We start from the raw sequence: 18,765 nt of genomic DNA, 5'->3' as shown, positions 1-18,765 counted from the left end.
TAGTATGCAGGGTCCTAAAGTGAGGAGCAACACAAGGATGAGTAAGGGCCCAGACAGAGTGGATATCAGGGTTGTAAACTACGGGGATCTAGTGAACCAAGATTCAAATAGCCCTTGGCCGGCTTCCCGTTCTTTCTTTCTCTGGTCTAGCCCTTCTCTAAGCTTGGACATTGAATCTCTTACTATTCCGGAATGGTCTGCATAAAAGCAGCATTCTTCTTTTAAAGCTGCACACAGTCCTCCTTCTTTTAGGAACCGCAGATCCAGCCCTCGTCTATTCTGCAAGACTACTTCAGAGAGGGAAGTCAGAGATTCTTCAAGTTTTGTAATGGATTGCTCTATGGTCTTTAAGTCTTCATCAATAGCTGTCCTTAGCCCTTCATAATGTTGGTTCCCTTGGACAATAGCGGCTGCCCCCGTTCTCACTCTGGCTGCGACTCCTATCTCTAACAACACAGCTAAGGTCAGCGAGACCGGCTCTCTCTTATATCTATGCCTAGGTTCAAATTCAGCTACGAATGAGAGATCATCATGATACATCAACCTGGGCACCAGCTGGACCATGATACAGAAATCACGGGAGGAGTTGAAGGCAGAAGTAGAGACACATGGGGTCACTCCAGTGTTACAAGCCCACTATCCCTCGGGAGGAGGGATTAAATACCTGTTTTTACCAGGGAAGGCTATGGGTATGGTCTCATTCTTTCTTCTACAGATAGAGACTCTAGCTGCTGCTAGGGAAAAGGGGCGATGACCGCTCTGGCTGCTTTGTGCTGAGAAGGGGGCGCAGTAAAGGGTGCAGCTAGGTCTCCATCACTGGTCAGTTGAGAGGGCCTCAGAAGGCTGGCACTTCCATTCTGGGTTTCATTTCTATTACTATTTGCAGTTTTGTGGCTTCTAGGCAAGATAAAACAAATTGTGTTATTAGGTTATGTAGCAACATCTGGAGTTAGATTTTTTATTCTGGAAGGAGGCTGCATTATTGAAACAATACTTCTCTCTAAAATCACTCTCATTTTTACTAGAAGTAACTAGGTTAAGAAAATAATTAACAGCTGGCTTGATTATTTGCACAGGTGCAGCAAGAAGAGCAATTGATTACACAGGCTCTTTTAAATATGCTTTGCTGGAACTTTTTGTAAGGAATTTCAGATTGAACTTTTAAAGGCCTCTTGAGGCCAGACAGCCAAGCCAGACTTGCCATCAGGCTTTGCCTGCAGTACCTGTAGATTTGGATGAATTCTTCTCTTCTCGAGGTCTCTGAACCTGCCAGGAAGTGACCTTCTTTACTCACCTGGTAAGGCTGCTGGGAACTCTGTAAGCAAGGTACCAGGCCAGTTCTTCCAAGGGGCTTTGTTGGCTTTATAAAGTCAATCTTAGTTCCTTAAAGTTGTTCACATCTGAGTCCATACACATGTCTCTCAGGTATGACATTCCAGTCAAAGCCCTGGCAGTATAACCAGTGTTCTTAAGTAGTCTTCTCACAAGGAAAGCAGATTCTTATTGAACTCGTGCAAATAAACATACTGCCATGGAATACAAAAACAGTCACTGAAAGTTTTTAAACTCTGGAGGGATCAGGTAGAGAGAAGGATGTTTCAATTCTGAGTCATTTACTAAACTGTTGTCAGTTTAAGAGAACAAGGTTAAAACACTTTATCAGCAACATTTGAAACAAAAAGACACAAAATCATTTTCTTTAGTTTATGTAAACTTATGTAACTAATACCTGTTCTGCTCAAATCTAGTTCTTTACTAGTTTAGGAATAATAAAACTGACTATAAATGACAAAAGACTTACAAATGACAATGGTTAAAGATCTGATGTGAGCTTACTGTAAGACAGTTGACATAAGGAAATTCTGATATTTCTGTAATACAAAACATTCACTAACAAAATTTAGCATCATTCTCTTTGACAGTGCTTTTCTGGTAAATATATATATATATATATATATATCTCAGATAAACAAGCCAAACCAGTCAAATACTTTCTCCAATGAGAAAAAATCTTCTGACATGTTCCAGGGGCCCTCTGGAACATGTCAGAGTTAACTAGAGGTAAAAGCACTTTTTTGCATTTAATTCTATTAGAACTGTCTATCATTACACATTTATTATCTATATACCCAGCACAGTAAACGAGATACTTTAAAAAGGTGGGGCAGTAGGGGAGACTGCTGCTGTCAGTTTAAAAGACAATATATAGAAAGTCAAAATAATTCTAGGTTACTAAGCATTCTTGAGAGAATGGTAGCAGATGGTAGATTCCTCTGCTTTCATCTTCAGGAAGGGAAAAAAAGCTACAATAAGAATTCACATTTAGCTGAAAGAACTGTCTAAACTCAAGGCAGAGTATAATATCACCAGGCATACAAAAGACCTGTTAGAGATACATACAAAGAATGAATATGGCTATAGTCAAATTCAACTTAAAAGTTTAAGCAGAATCTCAAATTTAAATGTCTCTTTCTTTCACACAGATATTCAGATATGACCAGAAATATGCTTTGAGATGAAAGAGATCAGGCATTTTACTTCTTCATTTAGGGACTGAGAAATGATGACCTTTGGCTTACAATCAATAGCTTACAAACAGTGAAAATAATAAGAACATAACTCAGCATAAGTGTATAAGACCAGATACAAAAAAGCAGAGAAAGTGCTTAAGTCTACAGGTCTTCCCTGAAAGCTTCAAGAATGTTTTACTCTTTAATAGTAGATAGAGCTTTTTAATAGAATTTGCATAGCAACTTATAAGATCATTTGCATTAAAAAAATATGGAGTCCTCCATGTTTTTTAAAACATACAAACATATCCACAGCATATAAATTAAACAAGAAGACCTGGTGGTTCTCAAAAAAATCTATTACAACTTTTCTCAAAAGTAGTCACACGTTCGTCCATCTAAACCTTTACAGTGAAACCTGTTTTTCTGGGAGAAACATAATCTTGTCCAGATTCTACAGTTTAATTTTTAAGAATAAATTTTGGTTTGTTAACTAAGTGCATTTAATCAGCTGAAAAAAGCTTTGTTACCATTCTGCTTAGGATAAATTAAGAAAACAAATAATCAGTAACAACTTTAATCATTTGTTGGTTAGAGATTTTTCCACTTATAAAAATATATGGAATAAATAATTCAATTTCTCAGGCCATGCAATCATTTTCAATAACAAAATATTTCAAAGGCAAATAAAGGTTATACAGTTAACAAACTTTAGCTTTTAGTCTTTTTAATATTACGATTTTATGGCAACTCACTGATACTTTAAGCATGAGAAACTGCTTTGATCTTTCAACATTAAGAGCAGACTAACAGTTAAAGAAAACTGTTTAACTGGAAACGAGATTCTAATTTTGCTGTGCACTCGATACCAAGACTTGCTTCAATTTCACATAGCATGACTATACTAACTCTTCCACAAGCCTTCTACAACTTTCTTTTTACATTCAGTGTTCTCTCTCTTTAAACAAATAGCTGCACTTCAGAACAATCACTCTCTTTTACTTTCAACAAAACAAATTTCCGTTCTTTACACTTTCTCTCATTAAAACATACATCCTCCAGCATAGAGAAATGCCCTCTCCATCAGTTCTAACCAGAACTCAAAACTATTAGAAACTTCAACCTCCAGTGAACACTGAGAAGCAGGACACTGCAAACTGTCAAACCAACATTCCCTAGACTGACAAACTTATGAACACATTCTACAATTTCTGCAACCATGAGCTTCACAGCACAATCTCCCAGCAAACACAGAGCACATCTTCTCAACTTAACAAAACTCTAAGGCTTTAAGTTACTACAAAGATTCTCAGGCTGCAGGTAGGCATACACACTGCAACACACAATTAAAAAGGTGTTCACTTGCCACACTTATCCAGCTCACCTACCTGCAACAACTAAGCTAGCCTACTCACAAGACCCCCACTGAACACTAGACAAAGCCAAGCTTCTAAGCATTCTATTCTTAAAAGATTTAGCAGATAACATGACTCAAATGACTCTAGGTAAACTCAGGCAGCCGACAACTACCAAGACATGCCCGCCTCAGGCAAACTCAAATTAGCATTAATGCTTAACACTTTTTTATCAGGTTTTCTGGAAGTTTTAGAATACTCAATTTTCACAAGCGCTTGTCTTTAAATTAATTTCATTAATACCATCCGGAGGTAGAAAGATATATTCATTTACACACTTAGGGGGTTGTCTGAGTCTGTCTCATTGTCAGTATAACAATTATTAGGCACGTGAAAGACACAAAAAACAGAGACACACACAGATTAGACACACAGCGGCCGCTTTTTGTTTTCTTCAGATTTTTGACTAAAAACCGAAAAGAATCAGTGGGTTGATACTCTTGGCGCCCTAAAATCAACCCTATCTCATCAGATTCACCTTGCCGGAAAAACAGGTGAGAGGCCACCAGGCATCCCTGGCCCTCCAATCTCCCCGAGGCGTCCCCCAGGGTTGCAGCCTGCGGTGCTCCAAGTACGTCTACCAACCGCGGTCTCGACCCCTTTACAGGATCGGGACGACTGCCAGACAGTGGGTACCCCCTTTCAGAATTCCAACCGGTCTCACTGAAAAACAGAAAACAGAACACAGACAAACCAAGGCGCCACTAATCTTACCTCTTCCTCCAAGAGCGACTTCGGGAGTGAAGCGGGGTGAGCGCATGATCCCGGACGAGCCCCCAAATGTTGGATTCTCCCAGAGGAGGACGCCGCCCCAAATCACTCACGGAAGGCGTCTCTTGATGCAATAAGCAAGAGGAATTTATTCAGGAACTAGCTAGCTGGGGTCCAAGTTAGCCCGAAGCAGCGGGTCTCAACAAGGACCCTGAGCACACAAAGCCAGAAGGTTTTATAGCATTTTCAAAGGGGGCAACGTTTTCCACAATCACAATACAGTGTTTTTTCATAGACACATAAATCTTTGCCTGGGGCCACATCCTGGGGTCTGGTTAGATAAGATTACCTTCGGAATGTTTAGGGTGGTTCTAGCAAGGTAAGCTTGGTGTGTATGATTAACTGATTTGAGGTCAGCTAATTAAAGGTCACTACATTTAACACTGGCTGACTAACTTGTTTTTCAAGATTCTAATAATTTTCCTTCTTCTAGGTTAGGGGGTGGTATTTAAGCCTTTAAGATGGCTGTACTTATGCTAACTTTTGATTCTTCAGATCCTACATATCCTTAGTAGAATAAATGTGATTCTCAATAAAGGACAAATTTTGCATGATAATTTCATTAGGGAAAAACTTGTTTCAATATCACAAGCAGAAGAAAGGGAAGGGATGTATTGAATTCTGTAGAAAAGGCTGTAGCTCTCCAAAGCCACAGATATATCATATTGTGATTGTGAAAATTAAATTGCAATTATACTGCAATAAGAACATTCCTACAATAATACTTCCCGGAGAAAGTGCTACTAAAAAAGCCAGCTTGGTTTTTACTCCAATGCTGTTTGAAAACTACTCTATTAACTGTGAAGAAAGAACTCCACCCTTTTCCTGAAGAGAAATAGGCCTCCTTTCCCCCTCTGGGATTTTACTCTTGACTGGAGAGAAGGTGTCAATAAATCTTGGCACGCTGAGGGATGGGGCATGAGCAAGTCTTCCATATGAGCAGGGCACCGATGTGAACGGAAGGATATTCTGCCCCCCGGGACTCCAGCTGCCCGCCGTCCCGCCCTCAGTGTCACTGTTATTGTGACTGACGATAAGTTGGGGTTAATACCGACAACGAGTGTGAGCTAAACTACAGTGGGGAGGGGACCATTAAGGAAAGAGGGTCTGTACTCACCCTCTTCTCTCAAACTGACTGTTCTCAGAAGAACATTAAATTTGTGTTCTGTCAAATCATAAACATCATGGACAAACAATCTGCCACCTGCAACAAAGTGAACTTTTTGCCTGGGCAGCCACTTAAGCAGGCTTAACTGTAGGTTATAGCAGCATTAGTCAATGGTAATTCTTTCAGAGCAACTCCTGTAAGCCCTTTTGAAATTCCCCTTTTTACTTTTAAATACCATAAGCCATGTCTCCTCTTTGGAGCACAGAATTAGGTTTTCTCTCAAACACACACTCCCTGGTTACAATCCCTAAGGCCCCAGATAAATGCAACTAATTGTTTCACAGCTTTGCCTTTTCTGGTTGACACTAGTGTTACCCTGGTGGCCAGTGGCATAATCTCCCTTTAAGCCTAACAGGATCTGGGACACTGTGACACCGAATTACAAGTCTTGGGGTGGGTGAGGAGTGCATCTCCATCAGGGAAATCACTCTTAGGCATCTTGAGTATTTCTCTAATTAGAAGCAATGCCAGGCGGTGGCTCACAAGGGCACGGCCTCCTATTTCCCCACACGCTGCTATTATTGGGCTGTGTTGGTAGTTCTCATTACATCCCTTGGGGACTGTTGAGGGGGGGCCGTGTTTGACAGAACAGTGTGGTGGGTGGTAAATAAAATACTCACAGTGCCCCTTCTGATCCCCAACTCACACACACACACACACACACACACACACAGCTGGTTAGAATTGATAAATAAGCTGTTTTGGTTAGCCACAGTCCTGTTTTTAGAAGCAGGCTTGAGGGAGGAGCCCCGTTGCCAGTTGCAGGGGAGAGGAGCCAGGTGGCAGGGGCTCTGACTCCCACGGCCCACGCTGACACCTCCTCCCCAAATTGCAGAGAACTGTATTCAAATCCAGGACGTCAGGATGCTCTGTGCAGTGCACCATAATCCTGACTGTACCAAATGGGTTACAGAAGTCCAGGACACCATGGTTAGAAAAAATACACTGTCTTCCGAGGAAAATCATTTTTTCCTTACTGATAAACACGAAAAGAAAACCAGTTATTAGATCGCACTTATTTGTCTTTTGTCAAAATAAATAAGTGATAATAAAAGGAAAACTTCCTAGCAGCTCTCATTCAACTTCCTTCTCTCAATCCTACCCACCCTATTCCTCTGGAAATGCCTGGAAAGTCTCTGCAGGAGCAGCTCCCAGAATCAAGGGGCCTGGCACCTGGGGTCCTTTGCTTGAGCGCTTGAGCGAGGGGGAGCTCTCCCCTCATTTCCTCTTGGCCTTTCAATCAACTTACATGAAGGTGAGTAATGTCAGCGCGGGTCTTCATCCACACCTGAAGCCGCTGGCAGGCTGCAGCAGGGGGCCGGGAGACCGCAGCAGGGGCGCAGGACGGAGGCTCGGCTGCGGGTCCCTGGGGCGCGCGCGTCCCTGCCCGTGCGGAACCCGCGTACATGAGCTGTGCATCTCCCAGCGGGCGAAGCTTCCAAGTCGTTCACTCTGATCGGTGCGCTCAGTCACATCCTCATTCCGGTTCCTACTCCACTTCCCAGCCCCGTTGGATCGCTGCTGCTTGAACTTCACCTCTCCTATTCCTTCTCAAAATGCATTTAGAGACTGCACAGAAAACTCAAAACCACCAGTATAGGTTTTGGGCAAAAATACCTCCAGTAAAAAGGACAGATTTGTTATATACAAACAAAGATTAAAGATTATTCCAGAAAACAGAAGAAAAATCACTCCACACTCTGAGGCCTTAAAAAACACAGCTTCTATAAAACAAGGGCTCAAAGTAATGAAAAAGATACTTAATGAACGGCAAAGCCAAGGAAAGCAGAGAAAGAAGGTAAAACCATCACAAAGCCAGACCCCAGGTTAGAAGCAGCTTGAGAAAGGCGACCTTGTGGAAAGCTGAGTGTCGACCTAGAGGACAGCTTCGAAAATCTTACGAATTACAGAGAACAAGGATAAAGAGAGAAAATGGTTAGAGAGAATAATGATGGCAAACAAATACAGAAACAGCATAGGACTATATGGTCTTCCTGGAAAGAAAAAAAAAAACAGAAGAAATTGGAAGTAAATATAAAACATATTGTATTTCTTTGGTCCCAAACTATCATTAATTACAAGATGCAACATTAATTTAAAAATAGCTTTTTGGGGAATAAAAGGAGATAGAAACATATTAAGTGAATATATCACAAGGTGTTTCTCAGTTTGAGAAAGATAAAATGTGAATAAATGTATCTTTTAGTTGAGGAAATACAGAATTAGATGAAAACTTTCTTAAAGTAGAAGAATATATGAATTCACAGATCAAAAACTCTCACCATGCTCCAGAAAAAAAAAATAAATGAATAACGATTGGTTGTTATTTAAGGATAAAGCTAAAATATCCAGAAAGCAGAATAAAAAATAAATTAGGCTGGCCATATAAACTATCTCAGCAAATTCAGATTCCAGAAGACAGTAACTTGGTGATAAAGAGCACAGAGGCAGATAGGCTGAGACCTGGGAATTCTATAGCCATACTCTATATATGGCTTGTGTTACATTTTTATTAACACTGGTTTAGATTGCTGTAAGCGACAATCTGAAAAGGTATCAGAAAGACATTCTCAGTTATGACAGACTTTGTGTATATAACCTTTTCCCTTGCTGCTCATGAGTTTTCCAAAGACCAGGGTTTTCTGGGAGCTTGTTAAAAACGCAGAATCTCAGGGTCCACTCCAGAGCTACTGAATCAGGGCCTGCCTTTTAACAAGATGCCAGGTAGTTCCTGCACATGTTAAAGCTTGAGAAGCACTGTACTAATTAACCACATCCAAAAAGTCAGCCACCGCAGTGCTTTCTAACTGGTGTTTGCTGTGAAGACAGTGCATGTGCTCAGACACGGATCTCCCTAGCCTAGGGCTGTGGGGTGGAAGACCTTGGACCAAGAACCGGAAGAGCATGGGCGTTCTCCGTGTGCACCACAGTAAGTTGTGCTTCCACTGTGGGAGCCGTTCTACACATGTGGCTATTGGGCACCTGAAATGTGCCTAGTCTGAGTTGAGATATGCTATAGGAGTAACATACATATCAGATTCTGAGGACTTAGTATGAAAAAAGAATGCAAAATGTTTCATTAATAATATTTATATTAATTACACATTGAATAATATTTTGGATACATTGGGTTAAGGAAAATACATTATTTAATTTATTCCATCTATTTCTTTGCTAATGTGGTTGCTAAAAAATATAAAATTACAAATTGCATTGCATGCCATTTCTATTGGATGAGACTGATCTTGTTGCCTTACATGGCAAAAAGGAGAATCAAAATAAATAACCCAAGAATGGAAATGGACTTACAGGACAAATTAATTCTATTTAAACTTAGAAGTAAAACTGAAATAACTGTAGTATTGTGATCACAAAGCAAGAATTATAACTCTTGAAAGAAAAACTACCATATAAAAAGCCTAAAGTTTAAAAGATAACTTCATGATAAGAGACTGGGAGACTCCCCTTGCCCCTATAAAATGCAAATAAAAAATTAAAGAAGAGCAAATAAATGTAAGCAGACTAATTTTCCTATCTTTTGTAGGTGGGGGTCATAGATTTTGTTTCACTTTTAAAGTTGATGAGTTTATAAATAAATTAAAACATTTTATTTACAAATAATTTTACTTGGTTTTCTCTAAGTAAAAATCTGATATATATTCTTCCAAACTAATGATCAATAGAGGAGAAATAGAAAAAAACGGGAAAACAGACCATAAGGCTAAACTAAAAGAAACAGTGAGGAAAAGCAAAGGATAAATCTATAAATTAGAGATGACAGAAGTAAGTCCAAACGTATGTTTTATAATATAAACTAAAAAGAGCTTAAATCCTCCTCTTAAAAGAAAAAGATTCACAGATTGGATCAGAAAGCTGAATCCAGCCAAATTCTGTCTACCAGAGATACATCTAAAATAAAGAGCTTTGGTATTTGACATTAGTGATACGTTCTCCAAGAGAAAGCAGGGCTTATGATGTTTTACCACACAATGTTGAGATCAATAAAAAATATATTAAATGAGGTATAGGGCGCATGTTTTTATAACCTTCCCTTCCTTGTTTTTTTTCCTTTGCTATTTTTTTAACCAGTATTTGTTGCATGCCGAGTATTGACCAGGCATCTGGAAAGACCTGGGATATGACAGTGAGCCAAGGCAGATGTCCTTCTGTGACCGAGGGGTGGCACAGCTGCAGCCAGAGGTGAGATAATAATGGTAAACAAGCAACAAATATGGTCAACAATGAAGATAAAACTGTTATAAACCTTATGAAATAACTGACATGGTCTAGAAATATGTAAAGCCCAAACTACAGGAAACAAAAGAGAATTTATGAAACTACACGGAAATGCTGGTGCACTTCTTTTCATCCTAGAGAGATTAGATAGACAAAATTAAATAAGTGTGACCTAAAAGATTAATAAAGAATGCTATGTTATCACAAGAATTTTTTTCAAGTATTCATTAAGCATTTTTTTTTTGAGAGGGCATCTCTCATATTTATTGGTCAAATGGTTGTTAACAACAATAAAATTCAGTATAGGTCGGTCAATGCTCAATGTACAATCATTAATCCATCTCAAGCCTAATTCTCGTCAGTCTCCAATCTTCTGAAGCATAACGAACAAGTTCTTACGTGGTGAACGAATTCTTACATAGTGAATAAATTCTTACATGGTGAACAGTACAAGGGCATTCATCACAGAAACTTTCGGTTTTGATCATGCATTATGACCTATAAACAATCAGGTCAAATATGAATATTCATTTGATTTTTGTACTTAATTTATATGTTGATCCCACATTTCTCCCTCTATTATTATTATTATTTTTATTTTTAATAAAATGCTGAAGTGGTAGGTAGATGCAAGATAAAGGTAGAAAACATAGTTTAGTGCTGTAAGAGGGCAAATGTAGATGATCAGATGATCAGGTGTGTGCCTATGGACTAAGTATTAATCCAGGCTAGACAAGGGCAGCAAGACATCCACGGATGCAGAAGATTTCTCTCAAAGCAGGGGGGGTGAGGTTCTGAGCCTCACCTCTGTTGATCCCCAAATTCTCACCTGATGGCCCCCCAGCGACTGTGCCTGTCTTAGGTTGTTCCTCCCTTGAGGAATCTTACCCGTCTCTGGCTAACCAGTCATCTTCCGGGGCCATACAGGGAAATGTAAAGTTGGTAAGTGAGAGAGAAGCCATATTGTTTGAAAAGGTTAGCTTTTTACTTCTTTGCAGATTTATGCCCTGTGGCTTCTATGCCCAGCACTTGTCTCGAGGTATCTTTACCACCTGGAGGAATTATGATACTCGGTAAATTCGATATGAGGCAAGAATTCTATTTAAGGGTTGTAATTAGGAAGGAAGAAGAAAAGCTACAGATGTAGCATATGGAAGGAAACATGGGAGGATTGATTATTTCTTTGACATATATTCTTGTAGAGTACCTTAAGTATGTATAGGTTTTAAACTACTAACTAATTTGCACACACATATTAACATAATAGGAATACGGTGACATAAACAAAGCAAATCTATAATTACCATCCATCTCCAGTGAAGCCAAGAAAACCATTTAGGCACCCTAGGCACTTGTGAAAATTTGTCTATGATATGATGGATATTGTCCAACTGTACTTGAACAGTCTGAGAGAAATCAGACAAATTAAAGCAGCCCATTTCTGGGATTTGTTCACATCCCATATGTTCTTTTAACCATAGATAGTCTATAGTCATGAGATTTTGGAGTGCTACAACTTGCACCCCTCCCAACTCCTGGTTGAGTTCCAACAGTACAGATCTGGTCAAATTCGTTGTCTCACTGTATGCACATGCCAGCCTAGACATCTCCCTCCTCATTCCAATGGCAAGTCCAGGAAACGGTGGGGTGGATGCAGCCACAACCACAGCATCGCCCAGATCCCTGTGGAGGCTTTTTGATGATCATCCCCCGGCACAAGTCCTCCAGAGAGTGCTGATGCCGGAAGCTCCTCCTCATATCGTATCTTAGTTCATTTTCTGGGTATCCAAGCTAGGCCTTGATCTTCTGCATAGAAACAAACAGACCCTTTGCCCACACTTTGACATGCCCTCTATACCACTGTGCAGAACTCATTGGAGGTCAGCACACAGGAACTGCTTTTTTTTTTTTTTTATTAAGAGAAAGGAATATTATCAGAAAAGAGTACCTCCATAGCTGATCATCTGACACCCTTTAAGTGATCAACATTAAGGATATTTAAAGCATGCGTTGATCTTTGATTTACCAATAGTTTTATCCTATCAAGGAGTAATCTCCCTTTTCTTTCTTTCTTTCTTTTTTTTTTTTAATCTTTAATCTACACTTACATGAAGAATACTGTGTTTACAATTCTCTCCCCTATATCAGGTCCCCCCTAACAACCACATTACGGTTACTGTCCATCAGCTTAGCAAAATGTTGTAGAGTCACTACTTGTCCTCTCTGTGTTGTGCAGCCCACCCTCCCCTTTCTCCCTCCCCCCCATGCATGCTAATCTTAATACCCCCCTTTTTCTCCCCCCCCCCTTATCCCTCCCTGCCCACAAATCCTCCCCAGTTCCTTTCCCTTTGGTACCTGTTAGTCCATTTTTGGGTTCTGTAATTCCGCTGCTGTTTTGTTCCTTCAGTTTTTCCTTTGTTCCTATACTCCTCAGATGAGTGAAATCATTTGGTATTTCTCTTTCTCCGCTTGGCTTATTTCACTGAGCATAATACTCTCCAGCTCCATCCATGTTGCTGCAAATGGTTGGATTTTTCCACTTCTTATGGCTGAGTAGTATTCCATTGTGTATATGTACCACATCTTCTTTATCCATTCATCTACCGATGAACATTTAGGTTGCTTCCAATTCTTGGCTATTGTAAATAGTGCTACGATAAACATAGAGGTGCATCTGTCTTTCTCAAACTTGATTGCTGCATTCTTAGGGTAAATTCCTAGGAGTGGAATTCCTCGGTCAAATGGTAGGTCTGTTTTGAGCATTTTGATGAACCTCCATACTGCTTTACACAATGGTTGAACTAATTTACATTCCCACCAGCAGTGTAGGAGGGTTCCCCTTTCTCCACAGCCTCGTCAACATTTGTTGTTGTTTGTCCTTTGGATGGCAGCTATCCTTACTGGTGTGAGGTGATACCTCATTGTAGTTTTAATTTGCATTTCTCTGATAATTAGCGATGTGGAGCATCTTTTCATGTGTCTCTTGGCCATCTGTATTTCTTTTTTAGAGAACTGTCTGTTCAGTTCCTCTGCCCATTTTTTAATTGGGTTATTTGTTTTTTGTTTGTTGAGGTGTGTGAGCTCTTTATATATTCTGGATGTCAAGCCTTTATCGGATCTGTCATTTTCAAATATATTCTCCCATACTGTAGGGTTCCTTTTTGTTCTATTGATGGTGTCTTTCGCTGTACAGAAGCTTTTCAGCTTAATGTAGTCCCACTTGCTCATTTTTGCTGTTGTTTTCCTTGCTCGGGGAGATATGTTCAAGAAGAGGAGGTCACTCATGTTTATGTCTAAGAGGTTTTTGCCTGTTTTTTTCCAAGAGTTTAATGGTTTCATGACTTACATTTAGGTCTTTGATCCATTTTGAGTTTACCTTTGTATATGGGGTTAGACAATGGTCGAGTTTCATTCTCCTACATGTAGCTGTCCAGTTTTGCCAGCACCATCTGTTGAAGAGACTGTCATTTTGCCATTGTATGTCCATGGTTCCTTTATCAAATATTAATTGACCATATATGTTTGGGTTAATGTCTGGAGTCTCTAATCTGTTCCACTGGTCTGTGGCTCTGTTCTTGTGCCAGTACCAAATTGTCTTGATTACTATGGCTTTGTAGTAGAGCTTGAAGTTGGGGAGTGAGATGCCCCCTACTTTATTCTTCTTTCTCAGGATTGCTTCTCAGGATTGCTTTGGCTATTCGGGGTCTTTGGTGTTTCCATATGAATTTTTGAATTATTTGTTCCAATTCATTGAAGAATATTGCTGGTAATTTGAGAGGGATTGCATCAAATCTGTATATTGCTTTGGGCAGGATGGCCATTTTGATGATATTAATTCTTCCTAGCCATGAGCATGGGATGAGTTTCCATTTATTAGTGTCCCCTTTAATTTCTCTTAAGAGTGACTTGTAGTTTTCAGAGTATAAGTCTTTCACTTCTTTGGTTAGGTTTATTCCTAGGTATTTTATTCTTTTTGATGCAATGGTGAATGGAATTGTTTTCCTGATTTCTCTTTCTATTGATTCATTGTTAGTGTATAGGAAAGCTACAGATTTCTGTGTGTTAATTTTGTATCCTGCAACTTTGCTGTATTCCAATATCAGTTCTAGTAGTTTTGGAGTGGAGTCCTTAGGGTTTTTTATGTTCAGTATCATATCATCTGCAAATAGTGACAGTTTAACTTCTTCTTTACCAATCTGGATTCCTTGTATTTCTTTGTTTTGTCTGATTGCCGTGGCTAGGACCTCCAGTACTATGTTAAATAACAGTGGGGAGAGTGGGCATCCCTGTCTTGTTCCCGATCTCAGAGGAAATGCTTTCAGCTTCTCGCTGTTCAGTATAATGCTGGCTGTGGGTTTATCATATATGGCCTTTATTATGTTGAGGTACTTGCCCTCTATTCCCATTTTGATGAGAGTTTTTATCATGAATGGATGTTGAATTTTGTCAAATGCTTTTTCAGCATCTATGAAGATGATCATGTGGTTTATGTCTTTCTTTTTGTTGATGTGGTGGATGATGTTGATGGATTTTCGAATGTTGTACCATCCTTGCATCCCTGGGATGAACCCCACTTGGTCATGGTGTATGATCCTTTTGATATACTGTTGAATTCTGTTTGCTAATATTTTATTGAGTATTTTTGCATCTACATTCATCAGGGATATTGGTCTGTAATTTTCTTTTTTGGTGTGATCTTTGCCTGGTTTTGTTATTCGGGTGATGTTGGCTTCATAGAATGAGTTTGGGAGTATTCCCTCTTCTTCTATTTTTTGGAACACTTTAAGGAGAATGGGTATTATGTCTTCTCTCTGTGTCTGATAAAATTCCAAGGTAAATCCGTCCGGCCCCGGGGTTTTGTTCTTGGGTAGTTTTTTGATTACCGTTTCAATTTCTTTGCTCGTAATTGGTTTGTCTAACTTTTGTTTTTCTTCCTTGGTCAGTCTTGGGAGGTTGTATTTTTCTAGGAAGTTGTCCATTTCTTCTAGGTTTTCCAGCTGGTTGGCATATAGGTTTTCATAGTAGTCTTTAATAATTCTTTGTATTTCTGTGGAGTCTGTCGTGATTTTTCCATTCTCATTTCTGATTATGTTGATTTGTGTTGATTCTCTTTTTCTCTTAAGAAGTTGGTCTAGAGGCTTATCTATTTTGTTTATTTTCTCAAAGAACCAGCTCTTGGTTTTGTTGATTTTTGCTACTGTTTTATTCTTCTCAATTTTGTTTATTTCTTCTCTGATCTTTATTATGTCCCTCCTTCTGCTGACTTTAGGCCTCATTTGTTCTTCTTTTTCCAGTTTCGATAATTGTGATGTTAGACTATTCATTTGGGATTGTTCTTCCTTCTTCAAGTGTGCCTGGATTGCTATATACTTTCCTCTTAAGACTGCTTTCGCTGCGTCCCACAGAAGTTGGGGCTTAGTGTTGTTGTTGTATTTGTTTCTATATATTCCTTGATCTCTATTTTGATTTGTTCATTGATCCATTGATTATTTAGTAGCATGTTGTTAAGCCTCCATGTGTTTGTGAGCCTTTTTGTTTTCTTTGTAGAATTTATTTCTACTTTTATACCTTTGTGGTCTGAAAAATTGGTTGGTAGAATTTCAATATTTTGGAGTTTACTGAGACTCCTTTTGTGAGCTAGTATGTGGTCTATTCTGGAGAATGTTCCATGGGCACTTGAGAAGAATGTATATCCTGTTGCTTTTGGATGTAGAGTTCTATAGATGTCTATTAGGTCCATCTGTTCTAGGGTGTTGTTCAGTGCCTCTGTGTCCTTACTTATTTTCTGCCCGGTGGATCTATCCTTTGGGGTGAGTGGTGTGTTGAAGTCTCCTAAAATGAATGCATTACAGTCTATTTCCCTCTTTAGTTCTGTTAGTATTTGCTTCACATATGCTGGTGCTCCTGTGTTGGGTGCATATATATTTAGAATGGTTATATCTTCTTGTTGGACTGAGCCCTTTATCATTATGTAGTGTCCTTCTTTATCTCTTGTTACTTTCTTTGTTTTGAAGTCTATTTTGTCTGATATTAGTACTGCAACCCCTGCTTTCTTCTCACTGTTGTTTGCCTGAAATATGTTTTTCCATCCCTTGACTTTTAGTCTATGCTTATCTTTGGGTTTAAGGTGAGTTTCTTGTAAGCAGCATATAGATGGGTCTTGCTTTTTTATCCATTCTATTACTCTGTGTCTTTTGATTGGTGCATTAAGTCCATTTACATTTAGGATGACTATTGAGAGATATGTACTTATTGCCATTGCAGGCTTTAGATTCGTGGTTACCAAAGGTTCAAGGTTAGCTTCTTTAGTATCTTACTGCCTAACTTAGCTCGCTTATTGAGCTGTTATATACACTGTCTCAAGATTCTTTTCTTCTCTCCCTTCTTATTCTTCCTCCTCCATTCTTCATATGTTGTGTGTTTTGTTCTGTGCTCTTTTTTGGAGTGCTCCCATTTAGAGCAGTCCCTGTAGGATGCCCTGTAGAGGTGGTTTGTGGGAAGCAAATTCCCTCAGCTTTTGCTTGTCTGGGAATTGTTTAATCCCACCATCATATTTAAATGATAGTCGTGCTGGATACAGTATCCTTGGTTCAAGGCCCTTCTGTTTCATTGCATTAAGTATATCATGCCATTCTCTTCTGGCCTGTAGGGTTTCTGTTGAGAAGTCTGATGTTAGCCTGATGGGTTTTCCTTTATAGGTGACCTTTTTCTCACTAGCTGCCTTTAATCTCTTTCCTTGTCCTTGATCCTTGCCATTTTAATTACTATGTGTCTTGGTGTTGTTCTCCTTGGATCCTTTCTGTTGGGGGTTCTGTGTAATTCCATGGTCTGTTCGATTATTTCCTCCCCTAGTTTGGGGAAGTTTTCAGCAATTATTTCTTCAAAGAGACTTTCTATCCCTTTTCCTCTTTCTTCTTCTTCTGGTATCCCTATAATACGAATGTTATTCCTTTTGGCTTAGTCACATAGTTCTCTTAGTGTTGTTTCATTCCTGGAGATCCTTTTATCTCTCTCTATGTCAGCTTCTATACGTTCCTGTTCTCTGGCTTCTATTCCTTCAATGGCCTCTTGCATCTTATCCATTCTGCTTATAAATCCTTCCAGGGATTGTTTCACTTCTGTGATCTCCTTCCTGACATCTGTGATCTCCCTCCGGACTTCATCCCACTGCTCTTGCATTTTTCTCTGCATCTCATCCCATTGCTCTTGCATTTTTCTCTGCATCTCTGTCAGCATGTTCATGATTTTTATTTTGAATTCTTTTTCAGGAGGACTGGTTAGGTCTGTCTCCTTCTCAGGTGTTGTCTCTGTGATATTTGTCTGCCTGTAGTTTTGTCTTTTCATTGTGATAGAGATAGTGTGCAGAGCTGGTACAAGTGACCACTGGAAGAGCTTCCCTTCTTGTTGGTTTGTGACCTTCCTCACCTGGGAGAATAGCGACCTCTAGTGGCTTGTGCTGGGCAGCTGTGTGCAGACAGGGCTTCTGCTTCCTGCCCGGTTGCTATGGGGTTTATCTCCGCTGTTGCTGTGGGCGTGGCCTGGCTGGGGCTGCTCCTCCAAAATGGTGGAGCCCGGTTGGAGGGGGAGTGGCTGGGAGGCTATTTATCTCTGTAAGGGGCCTTTGTGCTCCCTGCTACCCAGGGGGTTAGAGTGCCCAGAGATCCCCAGATTCCCTGCCTCTGGTCTAAGTGACCTGTCCTGCCCCTTTAAGACTTCCAAAAAGCACTCTCCAAACCAAAACAACAACAGCAACAATGAGAGAGGGAACAGAAAAAAAATTTAAAAAAAATAAGGAAAAAACACTTGATTTTTTTTTTGTCCTCAGGCCCCTGTCCCAGGCACCCGCTCACTGGTCTTGCTGCCCTGCCTCCCTAGCACCAGCGTCCCTGTCCCTTCAAGGCTTCCAAAAAGCACCCACCCACTGGTCCCGCAGGGAAAAACGCATGATATTCTTTGTCCTCAGGCGCCGGTCCCAGGCACCCGCTCACCAGTCCCGCCGCCCTGCCTCCCTAGCACCAGGGTCCCTGTCCCTTTAAGGCTTCCAAAAAGCACTTGCGAAAAAGAGAAAAAAAAAGGGGGAAAAACACACGATTTCCTCTGTCCTCAGGTGCCGGTCTCAGGCACCTGCCCACCGGTCCCGCAGGGAAAAACGCGGGATATTCTTTGTCCTCAGGCGCCTGTCCCAGGCACCCTCTCACCAGGCCCACCGCCCTGCCTCCCTAGCACCGGGGTCCCTGTCCCTTTAAGGCTTCCAAAAAGCACTCGCCAAAAAGAGGAAAAAAAAAGGGGAAAAGGGGAAAAATGCGTGATTTCCTCTGTCCTCAAGTGCCTGTCTCAGGCACCCGCCCACTGGTCCTGCAGGGAAAAATGCGGGATATTGTTTGTCCTCAGGCGCTGGTCCCAGGCACCCGCTCACCAGTCCCGCCGCCCTGCCTCCCTAGCACCGGGGTCCCTGTCCCTTTAAGGCTTCGAAAAAGCACTCGCCAAAAAAAAAAAAAAAAACCGCTCCGGTTTCTTTCCACCCGCCAGGAGCTGGGGGGAGGGGTGCTCGGGTCCTGCTGGGCCGGGACTTGTATCTTACCCCCTTCGCAAGGCACTGGGTTCTTGCAGGTGTGGATGTGGTCTGGATGTTGTCCTGTGTCCTGTGGTCTCTATTTTAGGAAGA

General features: G+C 40.5%; 1 long non-coding RNA gene across 1 annotated transcript; it reads right to left on the bottom strand.

The window, feature by feature from the left end:
• Positions 1 to 415: 415 nt before the first annotated feature.
• Positions 416 to 7,331, bottom strand: LOC118970801 (uncharacterized). Its single transcript, XR_012125921.1, has 4 exons — positions 7,114 to 7,331; positions 5,814 to 5,900; positions 4,404 to 4,760; positions 416 to 897 (listed from the first exon to the last, which is right to left on the bottom strand). It is a non-coding gene; the product is annotated as an uncharacterized lncRNA (long non-coding RNA).
• Between the last annotated feature and the right edge of the window lie 11,434 nt (positions 7,332 to 18,765).

Source organism: Manis javanica, chromosome 15 (assembly GCF_040802235.1).
Source record: "Manis javanica isolate MJ-LG chromosome 15, MJ_LKY, whole genome shotgun sequence".
Lineage (NCBI taxonomy): Eukaryota > Metazoa > Chordata > Mammalia > Pholidota > Manidae > Manis > Manis javanica.
Note: the sequence above shows the minus strand (reverse complement) of the source record. Positions and strands in the feature narration are given on the sequence as shown.